General features: G+C 42.7%; 1 protein-coding gene across 1 annotated transcript in view; it reads right to left on the bottom strand.

Annotated features, from left to right (window-relative positions):
• LOC128698083 (carboxylic ester hydrolase) overlaps nucleotides 1-10745 on the bottom strand; it is a 52600-nt gene extending 41855 nt beyond the window's left edge. The window contains exon 1 of the mRNA XM_070097591.1: nucleotides 10699-10745. The gene's annotated coding sequence lies outside the window, so the exon portion shown is untranslated. The remainder of the gene's footprint in view (nucleotides 1-10698) is intronic.
• Between the last annotated feature and the right edge of the window lie 2930 nt (nucleotides 10746-13675).

The raw sequence follows: 13675 nt of genomic DNA, 5'->3' as shown, positions 1-13675 counted from the left end.
CGACTCACATTCGCCAGGTAGCATTACACCACTTGTAGAATTCGTCATGACGTTCTCGATGGTCTTCGTTGGGGTTTCTAGGGATGTCTCACTCACGTCTGCCAATGCTTCCTTGGTGCTCGTTGTGGCATTCCCAGTAGAACACTCACATTCGTCAGGTAGCACCGAGAATGAGTTGGAAGTTTCCACGGCAGTCTTCTGGTTTCTCGTTGTTTCTGCCTCTCCAACCGTTTTCTTAATCTTCAGCTTGGTTCCATGTTGCCCGGCCACTGACCAAGCTCCCCTCTTAACCTGGGGACTCACAACAGGAGGATTACTACGAATCCTCTTGTTCTCCTCCGTTAATCGCCGTATCTCCAGTTTAGCAACTCTGAGTTCTTCTCTCAGCTGCTGGTAAAGCTGCTCAAGAGAGGGCATCCTGGTTCAGATTCACAGAGAGCACACAAACAGGTCTTCACAGAGCTAAGTACACGTCACCACTGTAAATTATGAACAAGAGAGGGCCTAAAACTGATCCTTGTGGAACGCCACTAGTGACTAATCCCCATTCAGATTTCACTCCATTAATGGTAACTCTCTGCTTTCTATTGGTAAGCCATGCCTCAATCCATGCTAGAACTTTACCTCCTATACCATGAGCTGCCACTTTTCTTAAGAGTCTCTTGTGAGGTACTCTGTCGAAGGCTTTACTAAAATCCAAATAAACAATATCATATTCCTTATCACTGTCAACTGCCTCAAATGTTCTATTGAAGAACGTCAGTAAGTTTGTCAGGCAGGAACGACCTCTCGTGAATCCATGCTGAGATTCATTTATCAAGTTATGCTCTTCAAGGTGACTTCTGATAATGTCAGCTATAATTGATTCTAATAACTTGCCCACTATAGATGTCAGGCTTATTGGACGGTAATTTGAAGGAGTGGACTTATCCCCTGATTTGAATATAGGAACCACATTAGCCATCTTCCACATCTCTGGCACAACACTGGTAAGGATGGACGCATTGAATACACTCGTTAATGGCTGACTAAGCTCCATCTTGCATTCCTTAAGTACCCTTGAAAACAACTCATCGGGTCCCGGGGACTTATTTTGTTTCAGTTTGTCTATCTGTTTAATAACCATGTCCCTCGTGACAGTAATATTAGTTAACTTAAATTCATCAGGAACTAAATAATTGTTAATTACTGGAATCTCATTTACATCTTCCTGTGTAAAAACTGACAAAAAATAGTCATTAAATAAGGAACACATTTCCAGTTCATTATCCGTCAGCTGTCCATTCCCAGATTTCAGAGGTCCTACTTTTTCCTTCACCTTCGTCCTATACACTTGAAAGAACCCCTTTGGATTAGTCTTTGATTCATTAGCAACTCTAATTTCATAGTCACGTTTAGCCTTTCTAATCGCCTTTTTTACTTCTCTTTTAAGCTGAACATATTGGTCAGTAAGGTTAACCTCTCCTCTTCTGATGCGCCTATAAATTCCCCTTTTCTCCCCTAATAGATGCTTTAGCCTCCTGTTAACCCATTTGGGATCGTTATTATTAGACCTAATTTCTCTCTGGGGAATGTATATACTCTGGGCACTGTGTACATTATTAAGAAAACAATCATAAAAGCAGATCCCTTCATATTCATAAGTATGATTATCGTCAATAAAATCTGGAACAGCCCCCTAAACAGTTCATAGTACTCCCATGTGGCGATGTTGCCACGAATACTCGCAGGACACTTGCTATGAGTAACATCAACGTTTCCACCATAAACACATCATCTATCAAAGACCTCACTACGAAACGCAGCCCCACACCTCTAACTTCTATAGCAGGCGTCTACGCTATCCCCTGTGGGTTCTGTCCCAAGAAATATGTAGGCGAGACAGGCAGAGATCTTGCAGTCCGCCTGAATGAGCATCGAAATGCCTCTAACAGAGACGATGTAAGGTACGCATGTGTCCTCCACAGAGACTCCACGGGGCATTTGATGAACTGGAATGAGGCACAATTCGTTCTCACTGAACCAGACCTCAGACGCCGACAGTGCCTAGAAGCCTCACTAATCGCCGTCACCGACACTATAGAACGCAACACTGGAAACTACAAAATTTCAAAAACATTGGCATACATGATACTTAAGCAGCACCAACCCAACAACAGAGGAGTCACGTGATTTCATCGTCTACCCGTCCTCATCATAGGCAGAGCTTGTTTTTGATAAGGACCTGCCTCGCATGGGCCAGAAGGCCTTCTACAGTGTTCCTCCATTCTTATGTTCTTATGACATTCCTCAGGTCACGTGCGTCACACCTCACTCTCCGCCTATATATAATGTCTTTCTACCTCTGTATGTTAGAAGTGATCAAGGTCCCAGGACCGAAACGTTTTCTAATAAATATGTTATAGTGTTTGCTTACGTGTCTTTCTAAACCAACAAGAATGAGCAAATACACCTCCATACAATTATTATTATTATTATCAAAAAGAAGCGCTAAGCCACAACGGCTATACAGCACCTCCATACAAGGCAAACGAGCACCATGAGGTCAGTCTCGGAGAAAGACATGTCACACATAAGGTCACTGCGAGAGCAGGACACACACGAAGTCAATTTGCGAGTTCAAGTCTAATGAAGTATTTGTGGGAGCAAGGGAAGGGGTAAAGTGACCAGGTTTATTATATGAAGTGTGGGCAATAGGTCCAGCCAACATGTACATTTCATTATTTTGTTCAATGGTTATGGTGAAATGGATTATTGATCAAATTCACGATGACCACATGCACAAATTTTACCAAATATTTTTGTTAGAGGGTTTGGGTTTGAGAATGATCTGCTCACTATGGGTCAGCAGGCCTTTTTCAGTGTTCCTTCATTTTTATGTTCTTACCACGTACACAGATTTTACCCAAGTACGTGAGAATCAATATTTCACCATTTGCACTTGAGCATAGAGATATACACTGCACGACAGACAAACAACCCGCACATTGGAGACATACTTATGACGGGATTTCGGCCCGATTTCACATCCGATTTTGGCGGATTTCTAAACCGTTTACATGTTACTTGTAAGAGTAACAAGTAAGGTGATCTAAAGTGAACAAAAGGTAAAATAAGTTTTATTCTTATATGTACAGGTTATTCGTGCAGTGTTCCTGTTACGGCGACGTGCCTTTTCATTCTTTAAAATTACATTTTTGTTAGGGAAAGGGGAGACGTAATGGGCTAGGAACAGACTTTGTGAGAGGAACGTGCGTGAGGAGGGAAGAATAAGAACCAGTACGTTTTGGGGGCTCTCGTGATTTTAAGTTGTAAATACAGCACACCATGCCTTGGTCTATCCACACAGGATGGTGTATAAGGTGCATAATAAAAGATATTAAACTAAAGTTAAAAGAAACAATGTTGGTAAGATACAGCAGAGTTATCAGAATAACATAGTGACTGGAAAGATAATTATTGCTTGCCCACGTTCCGATGTTTGCTTCATAGCCAATCCTGGCGAAACTCTTCCCCAATCAAATATAACACAGCACGGTGATAATACATTCGCCAGGGAAGAAGCCCTGACACTGGCTCTTATCAGAGAGCGATTGTCACCGACTCCTGAGGAATTTGAACCAGCGAAGAACCATCTACGACCCACTGGGGAATGGGGGGATGGGGTGGAGAGCAGCCCTATGGCCGGGGCAGGGAGGGGAATCCCTACGGCGGAAGGGTAGCCTTACAAGGGCAAGCTTATTTCACAGGCACTATGCCTCTTCTTTCCTTGGATCAAACCTGATTACCTCCAATTCCCCGGGTGCTTCATAGCCCCAAAGTATTTTACATTTCCTCAAAAATACAATGATAAAATCTTGTAATAATAATAATAATAATAATAATAATAATAATAATAATAATAATAATAATAATAATAATAATTTTCACTTCAGTGAAATTTCACTGTCAGTTTTTAGAGTGTACACACCTGAGGTGCTGTGTAGGAACACCTAAAATTGTTGCGTTTGGGCTAATAACACCGAAGCGAATTCCCTTGTTACAAACACACCATAACATTCAGTAGGTTTGGGAAATGTCAATTTTCAGCACAAAATGTATAACATCTCACAAACTGTTGCTCTGTCAGATGCCTCGTGTGATCAGTGGCCAAACTCTCAAGTTGAGACGTAAAATACAGCTTGTGACTCCCTCATACATAATGGCCAGTGATGACAATACAGGATTTGCCCGTCAGCATGACGGAGAATCTGGTCGAGTCAGGAAGGGATGCCAAGAATAAATTTGGTAATAATGGTAAAATTACCGACAAAATGTTCGCTCCTGGAGAGCGAAACGTTGCCTAACTACCTGGAGAGTGTGCCGTGGGGGAGGGGTGGTCAACGCCCCCGCGGTTAATTAAGTCCTTGAACAGTTCTCCAAAATTAACAAAGATGCTGCCGAGACTCGAACTCGGATTGTTGGATTCAGAGCCCGAAGTGCTAACTATTACACCATAGGACAGATATATAATGTCACATTAGTTGCATCTCTGTCCATTCACCTACCAAGAATAAATGTCTTAAGAGAGAGCAACGTATTTAATTGAACGAGGTTGTAATAACTGCTACAGCTGCTGGAAAATCTAAAAAATTATATAACGAACAAATCGTTGAAGATGAGACACCTCAAGTACAGCTCTAGCTCCTGTAGCTACATACGAATAATTAAAAATATTTAACTACAAATTGGTTATTAGAAATGGGTGATTACCAAAAGGTAATTGCGTGACTACCAACTCTCTATATAAAGATACATAGCATTAAAAATTAACAATGGATAAAACAGGTTCATAAAGTATATAGGCAATTTTTATAAGTAGCAGTTTTGGATATGTAGCCATCTTGGATAAGTAGTAATTTTGGATACGTAGCCATTATGGACAACTAGCAATTTTGGGTATTATTATGGAGGAGCACTAAACCTGTAGGGATTATACAGTGCCTCTGGGGGTGGGATGGAAGGTATTCAGGCTTAATTGAGGGAACTGGAGCATAGATCCAATTCCATAGATCAAGAGTCCCTCACCAGCATCAAGGAACCTTCCTTGAGGGGCTTGAATAAGTAGCAGTTTTGGACAACTAGTAATTTTGGATACGTAGATTTAAAAGTGTCAAGCGAAGATACAACAGGGACTCTTGATCCAAGAAATTGGACCTGTCCTCCCTTTCCTTGGCTCAAAACTGATTGCTTCCCATTCCCCCAGACACTGTATGATCCCCTCCAGTTTATCACTTCCCAATAATAATAATAATAATAATAATAATAATAATAATAATAATAATAATAATAATAATAATAATAATAATAACAATGTTAATATTATAGAGTTTAACTGCTCGGCAAAGTTCAATCATTAATAATAAATTAAAATGTATATTATCAAGTGAGATTTTCAATAGTTTCATTTTGTGCAAATTGTACCTCCCCCCCCCCCCAAAAAAAAAAAAAAAAAAAAAAAAAAAAATAAATGTTAGGTTCGGTTTGATTTGGTTAGGTTATGTTACATTTGGCAATATCAAGTTACGCTAGACTGGGTTACACTGGATTATGTTGGATTTTATTAGGTTGGGTCGGGTTTGGGATGGGTTTGAGTTGGTTTAGGCTAGGTTAGGTTAGGTTAGGTTTCGTTAGGTTGGGCATTGTAAAGCTAGATTATGTTAGGAGAGGAACCTCAGGAAGACGTTTCGGTCTGTACCGGACCATTGAAAAATCTGTCTTGACAATGATCCAGAATGGATCGAAAAGTGTTGTAAGTGTCCTCTCCTAACTGCAGGTTATTAGTGACTTCTGTCAGGTTAGGTTAGAATAGGCTACGATAGGTTAGGTTAAGTAGTGAGAAAGGCACTATGCAATGAGACCTTCATTACACAATTCTTCAGATTTACCACAGATGGATCAACACCACAGGTGGAACAACACCACAGGTGGAACAACACCACAGGTTGAACAACACCACAGGTGGAACAACACCACAGTTGGAACAACACCACAGGTGGAACACCACAGGTGGAACAGCACCGCAGATGCAACACCACAGGTGGAACAACACCACAGGTGCAACAACACCACACCACACAGGTGGAACAACACCACAGGTGCAGCACAACACCACATGTGCAACAACACCACAGGTGCAACAACACCACATGTGCAACAACACCACAGGTGGGTCAACACCACAGGTGGGTCAACACAGGTGGGTCAACACCACAGGTGGAACAACACCACAGGTGGAACAACACCACAGGTGGAACAACACCACAGGTGGAAGAACACCACAGGAGGAACACCACAGGTGGGTCAACACCACAGGTGGATCAACACCACAGGTGGGTCAACACCACAGGTGGGTCAGCACCACAGGTTGGTCAGCACCACAGGTGGGTTAACACCACAGGTGGGTCAACACCACAGGTGGGTCAACACCACAGGTGGGTCAGCACCACAGGTAGATCAACACCACAGGTGGCCCAGCACAACAGGAGGGTCAACACCACAGGTGGGTCAACACCACAGGTGGCTCAGCACAACAGGTGGGTTAACACCACAAGTGGGTCAACACCACAGGTGGGTCAGCACCACAGGTGGGTTAACACCACAGGTGGGTTAACACCATAGGTGGAACAACACCACAGGTGGGTCAACACCACAGGTGGGTCAGCCCCACAGGTGGGTCAGCACCACAGGTGGGTTAACACCACAGGTGGGTCAGCACCACAGGTGGGTTAACACCACAGGTTGATCAAGGAATCGAGGCCCGACCAGTTTTGAGCTAGGGTGCTCTTCCGTATCGGTGAGTTAGACCGTCTGCGGCGAACCTGAATAACTCGGTAATGTAACGTAACACTAGCCTAATATAACACTCCTGTTATGACTATGTAACGTAACACTATCCTAACCTAACGTAGTGTAACACCAGCCTAACCTAATGTAACATTAGCCTAATCTAACGTAGCATAACACTAGCCTAACCTAACGCACCTGTTATGACTAACTTTGTAACGTAACACTAGCCTAACGTAACGTGACATTAGCCTAACCTAACGTAACGTGACATCACTCTGACCTAACGTAACAAACAGTAGCCTAACCTGTTGTAACGTAACACTAGCCTAACCTATTGTAACGTAACGCTAGCCTAACTTAGCTTAACGAACACTAGCCTAACCTAACGCATTTGTGATGAGTAACTTTGTAATAGATTCTACTACCTATCTTAACCTATCCTAGTCTAACCTAAGCTATCCAAGCCGAACCTACCATAACCTAACCTAACCATACCCAGTCTTACGTAACCTAACCTAAATTCAACTAGCCTAGGCAAACCTAATCTAACCTCACGATACCCAACCTTACGTAACCTAACCATAATCTTCCCCATCCCTGTAAAAAAATAATGAACAATGTGCATAAAATAGAATTATATCCCTGTTGGAACGCCCACGTGATAATAAGATTAAAGACAGGTCGACAACTTGATTTTCTTAAAGCAATGTTTTCGTGCTCTATTTAGAGCTTTACCAAAACTGACTTAATAAAAGCTCTGCATACGAAACCTTGTTCAGGCTGGTTCTGTAGCTGACTCTACATTGTCACGTGACGTAATTAGAGTATGCACTAGTCATTAAGGATAGTACTAGTCATTAGTTAACACTAGCGCTGGTCATTAAAGCACACTAAAAGTTAAATTATAATCATGGGGAGCGCTAAACCCGTAGGATTATACAGCGCATGTGGGGGGGATGGAAGGTATTCAGGCTTAATTCAGGGAACTGGAGCAAAGATCCAATTCCTTAGATCAAGATCCCCTCACCAGCATCAAGGAACCTACCTTGAGGGGATCAGCACTAAAGCTAGCGCCGATCATTAAAGCTAACACTGGTCATTAGAATTAGCACTACTTAAAGCTAACATTGGTCATTAGAGTTAGCACTTATTAAAACTAGCGCTGGTCATTAAAGCTGAAAGTGATCATTAAAGCTTGCACTGGTTATTAAAGCCACTAGTTGCCAATAAAATTACTACTAGTCAATAAAGCCATCACTGGTCATAAAGCCACCACTAGTCAATAAAGTCACCACTGGTCATAAAGCCACCACTAGTCAATAGTCACCACTGGTCATAAAGCCACCACTAGTCAATAAAGTCACCACTGGTCATAAAGCCACCACTAGTCAATAGTCACCACTGGTCATAAAGCCACCACTAGTCAATAGTCACCACTGGTCATAAAGCCACCACTAGACAATAGTCACCACTGGTCATAAAGCCACCACTAGTCAATAAAGTCACCACTGGTCATAAAGCCACCACTAGTTAATAGTCACCACTGGTCATAAAGCCACCACTAGTCAAAGTCACCACTGGTCATAAAGCCACCACTAGTCAATAATGTCACCACTGGTCATAAAGCCACCACTAGTCAATAGTCACCACTGGTCATAAAGCTACCACTAGTCAATAGTCACCACTGGTCATAAAGCCACCACTAGTCAATAAAGTCACCACTGGTCATAAAGCCACCACTAGTCAATAAAGCCACCACTAGTCAATAAAGCCACCACTAGTCAATAAAGTCACCACTGGTCATAAAGCTACCACTAGTCAATAAAGTCACCACTGGTCATAAAGCCACCACTAGTCAATAAAGTCACCACTGGTCATAAAGCCACCACTAGTCAATAAAGCCACCACTGGTCATAAAGCCACCGCTAGTCAAGTCACCACTGGTCATAAAGCCAACACTAGTCAATAAAGCCACCACTAGTCAATAAAGTCACCACTGGTCATAAAGCTACCACTAGTCAATAAAGTCACCACTGGTCATAAAGCTACCACTAGTCAATAGTCACCATTTGTCATAAAGCCACCACTAGTTAATAAAGTCACCACTGGTCATAATCCACCACTAGTCAATAAAGTCACCACTGGTCATAAAGCCACCACTAGTCAATAAAGTCACCACTGGTCATAAAGCCACCACTAGTCAATAAAGTCACCGCTGGTCATAAAGCCTCCACTAGTCAATAAAGTCACCACCCACTAGTCAATAATGTCACTACTAGTCAATAAAGCCGCCACTAGTCAATAGTCACCAGTCACCACTGGTCATAAAGCTACCAATAGTCTAGCCACCACTAGTCAATAAAGTCACCACTGGTCATAAAGCCACCACTACACCGCTGGTCATAAAGCTCACTGGTCATAAAGCCACCACTAGTCAATAAAGTCTACAATAAAGCCACCACTAGTCAATAAAGTCACCACTGGTCATAAAGCTACCACTAGTCAATAAAGTCACCACTGGTCATAAACTAGTCAATAAAGTCACCACTGGTCATAAAGCCACCACTAGTCAATAAAGTCACCACTGGTCATAAAGCCACCACTAGTCAATAAAGTCACCACTGGTCATAAACCACTGTCAACACTAGTCAATAAAGCCACCACTAGTCAATAAAGTCACCACTGGTCATAAAGCTACCACTAGTCAATAAAGTCACCACTGGTCATAAAGCTACCACTAGTCAATAGTCACCATTTGTCATAAAGCCACCACTAGTTAATAAAGTCACCACTGGTCATAAAGCCACCACTAGTCAATAGTCACCACTGGTCATAAAGCAACCACTAGTCAATAAAGTCACCACTGGTCATAAAGCTACTACTAGTCAATAGTCACCATTTGTCATAAAGCTACCACTAATCAATAGTCACCACTGGTCATAAAGCCACCACTAGTCAATAAAGTCACCACTGGTCATAAAGCCACCACTAGTCAATAAAGTCACCACTGGTCATAAAGCCACCACTAGTCAATAAAGTCACCGCTGGTCATAAAGCCTCCACTAGTCAATAAAGTCACCACTGGTCATAAAGCTACCACTAGTCAATAGTCACTACTAGTCAATAAAGCTACCACTAGTCAATAAAGTCACCACTGGTCATAAATCCACCACTAGTCAATAGTCACCACTGGTCATAGAGCCACCACTAGTCAATAAAGTCACCACTGGTCATAAAGCTACCACTAGTCAATAGTCACCACTAGTCAATAAAGCTACCACTAGTCAATAAAGTCACCACTGGTCATAGCCAACACTAGTCAATAGTCACCACTGGTCATAAAGCCACCACTAGTCAATAAAGTCACCACTGGTCATAAAGCCAACACTAGTCAATAGTCACCACTGGTCATAAAGCCACCACTAGTCAATAAAGTCACCACTGGTCATAAAGCCACCACTAGTCAATAAAGTCACCGCTGGTCATAAAGCTACCACTAGTCAATAAATTCACCACTGGTCATAAAGCCACCACTAGTCAATAAAGTCACTAGTCAATAATGTCACCACTGGTCATAAAGCCACCACTAGTCAATAAAGTCACCACTAGTCAATAGTCACCACTGGTCATAAAGCCACCACTAGTCAATAAAGCCACCACTAGTCAATAAAGTCACCACTGCACCATACAGCAGCACTTTGGTAGCTTACAAAAAAACAAAGAGAGAAGACAGGAACATAAATGCGAGAGTGAGGCCTGGCTAGCATTGGCCAGTATAATATAATAATAATAGGACTATTATTGCTGTGCTTGTCTATGTCTATATATCAGGCCAGTCTCTAAAAGCATCTGTATGTATCCACTTCTCACCTGGTTGTGTAGAGCACGTTATCTCCACGAGAGCAGTAGGCACACTGAAGTAGTATAATCTCTCTCTCTCTCTCCCCCCCCCTCTCTCTCTCTCTCTCTCTCCCCTCTCTCTCTCTCTACTCTACCTACCCTTCCTCTTCAGTCTGTCTCGTCAATATATCTGAGATAACTGTAATACATAGTGATAACTTTTGGAAAATTGTCGGGAGACTTGAACGTCAGAACAGCAGTCAGCAGTTCTACCACTATTACTACGAGGCTGCTCCAGCATATAGGTCCAGCACTCTACCACTGAACTACGTGGCGTACGACGCTCAGTGGTACAGTGCTGGACCTGGAGTATACCTGGAGAGAATTTCGGGGGTCAACGCCCCTGCGGCTCGGTCTGAGACCAAGCCTCGTGGTGAATCAGGGTCTGGTCAACCAGGCTGTTACTGCTGGCCACACGTACACTGAAGTATGAACCACAGCCCGGCTGAGCACGTACTGACTTTAGGTGCCTGTGCAAAGCCTTCTTGAAGACAGCCAGGGGTCTGTTGGTAATCCCCCCCTTATTTATGCTGTGCTGTCTCTTAATGTACTCGTGGCGCCCCTGCTTTTCATTAGGGGAATGTTGCATCTGACGAGTCATTCGTTTTCAAAGGGAGTGATTTTCGTGTACAAGTTCGGTACTAATCCCTCTAGAATTTTCCAAGTGTATATTATCATGTATCTTTCTCGCCTGCTGTCCAGGGAATACAAATCAGGGAACTTCAACCGTTCCCAGTAATTTAGGTGCATTATCGTACATATATGTGCCGTGAAATTTCTCTGTACGTTCTCTAGGTTAGCAATTTCACTTGCCTTGAAGGGGGCCGTTAGTGTACAGCAGTATTCCAGCCTAGAGGACAAACGATCTGAAGAGTGTCCTCATGGGCTTGGCATCCCTAGTTTTAAAGGTTCTTATCCATCCTAACATTTTTCTATCAGATGAGGTAGGTTCATTGTTGTGGACTTTAAATGTGAGATCCTCTGATATTATCACTCCCAGGTCCTTCACATTCATTTTTTTCGCTCTGTTGTGTAGTTAGAATTTATTTTATACCTTGATACAGCTTTAATTTCCTCAAGTTTTCCATATCTTAGGAGTTGAAATTTATATTCATTGAACTTCATATTGTTTTCTGCGGCTCATTGAAAGATTTGGTTTGTTGCTTGTCAGGACAACGGTACGAGTCTATGTCCATTCTTATTTTTATCATTTATAGTCGTTCATTACGACTTATGAGTTCATGGACTATATAGCTTTGAGTGCATGAGAAAACGTGTACTATGAAAGCTTTTAGGGCCCCGGGAAGGGACAGTCGGGTCATAGCTGGTGAACTTTTAATACAGACATGTCACAGAAGTGATATCTATGAAGACTTTCTATTGTAAGCCTCGTAGCTCACTGGTACAGTGCTGTACCTGTTACCTGTAAAGACCCCCATTTGAGTCCCTGTCCCTTCTTCTGTATGGACGCCTAGCCGAAGCTAATCATTGTTATTCATACCCCAGGGGCACCAGGCTTGTGTTTAGTTATTTAGTTCCGTCCTACCACAGGCACCAAGAGATTTTAGAATGCTTAACAATTCCGGAACGAGCGACGCCCCGGGGTATGTGAAACAACGCAATGCTTCGGCTAGCCGTCCAATTTAACACTTCCCTTAAAACTGAATTATTTTGAAATACAGTAGGGCCCCGCTTTACTGCGTTTGGCTAATACGGATATTTCAAATTATGACCAAATCTCGTTATATGGCTTCCTAACTGATTGGATATTACAACCCTTGCGCGCCCTGCTGACATTCTCAGTAGCTCCCGCGTCTCTCCATTATGCCTGGAGAGTGTTTCGATGGTCAACGGTCCCGCGGCCCGGTCTGTGATCAGGCCTCATAGTGAATCAGGGCCAAAAGTAACAGCCTGATCAACCAGGCTGTTACTGTTGGCTGCAAGCAAACCGACATTATGAACCACAGCCCGGCTGGTCAGGTATTCTAGGTGCCTGTCCAGCACATTCTTCAAGACAGCCAGGGGTCCATTGGTAATCCCCCTTATGTATGCTGGGAGGCAGCTGAACAGTCTTGGGCCCCTGACACTTAATGTTGTCTCTTAGCGTACTCGTGGCCCCTGCTTTTCATTGGGGAGATGTTGCACCGCCTGCCGAGTCCTTTGCTTTTACGGGGAGTGGTTTTGGTGTGCAAATTTGGTACTAATCTCTCCAGGATTTTCTAAGTGCATATTATTGTATATCTTTTTTACCTGCATTCGAGGGAATTCAAGTCAAGAAACTTCAACCAGTCCCAGTAATTTAGATGTTTTATCGTACTTATGTGTGTTGTGAAGGTTTTCTACATACTCCAGGTCAGCAATTTCACCCGCCTTGAAATGCATTATTGGTGTATATCAATAGTCCAGCCTAGAGAGAACTAGCGATCTGAAGAGAATCATCAAGGGCTTGGCATACCTAGTTTTGAAGGTTCTCATTATCCATCCTATCATTTTTATAGGTGTGGTAGATACATTGTTGTGATCTTTGAAAGTGAGATCCTCTGACATTATCACTCCCAGGTCCTTCACATTAGTTTTCCGTTCTATTGTGTGGTCAGAATTGGTTTTATACTCCGTTATAGTTTTAATTTCCTCAAGTTTTCCATATAAGAGTAAAATTTCTCTTCACTGAACTTCATATTATTTTCTACAGCCCATTTAAAGATTTGGTTGACGTCTGCTTGTAGACTTGCAGTGTTTTCGATGGAGGACACCGTCATGCAAATTCGGGCGTCATCCGCAAAGGAAGACACGGCACTATGGCTTACATCCCTGTCTATGCCAGATATGAGGATGAGGAACAGGATGGGGGAGAGTACTGTGCCTTGTGGAACAGAGCTTTTCACTGTAGCCGCTTCAAACTTGACTCTGTTCGCTATTTCTCTTTTTGTGTTCTATTAGGAAGCGA

The sequence above is a fragment of the Cherax quadricarinatus genome, chromosome 58 (genome assembly GCF_038502225.1).
Source record: "Cherax quadricarinatus isolate ZL_2023a chromosome 58, ASM3850222v1, whole genome shotgun sequence".
In the NCBI taxonomy this organism is placed as follows: Eukaryota; Metazoa; Arthropoda; class Malacostraca; order Decapoda; family Parastacidae; genus Cherax; species Cherax quadricarinatus.
The sequence above is the reverse complement of the archived record's forward strand: the minus strand, read 5'-3'. Positions and strand labels throughout refer to the sequence as shown.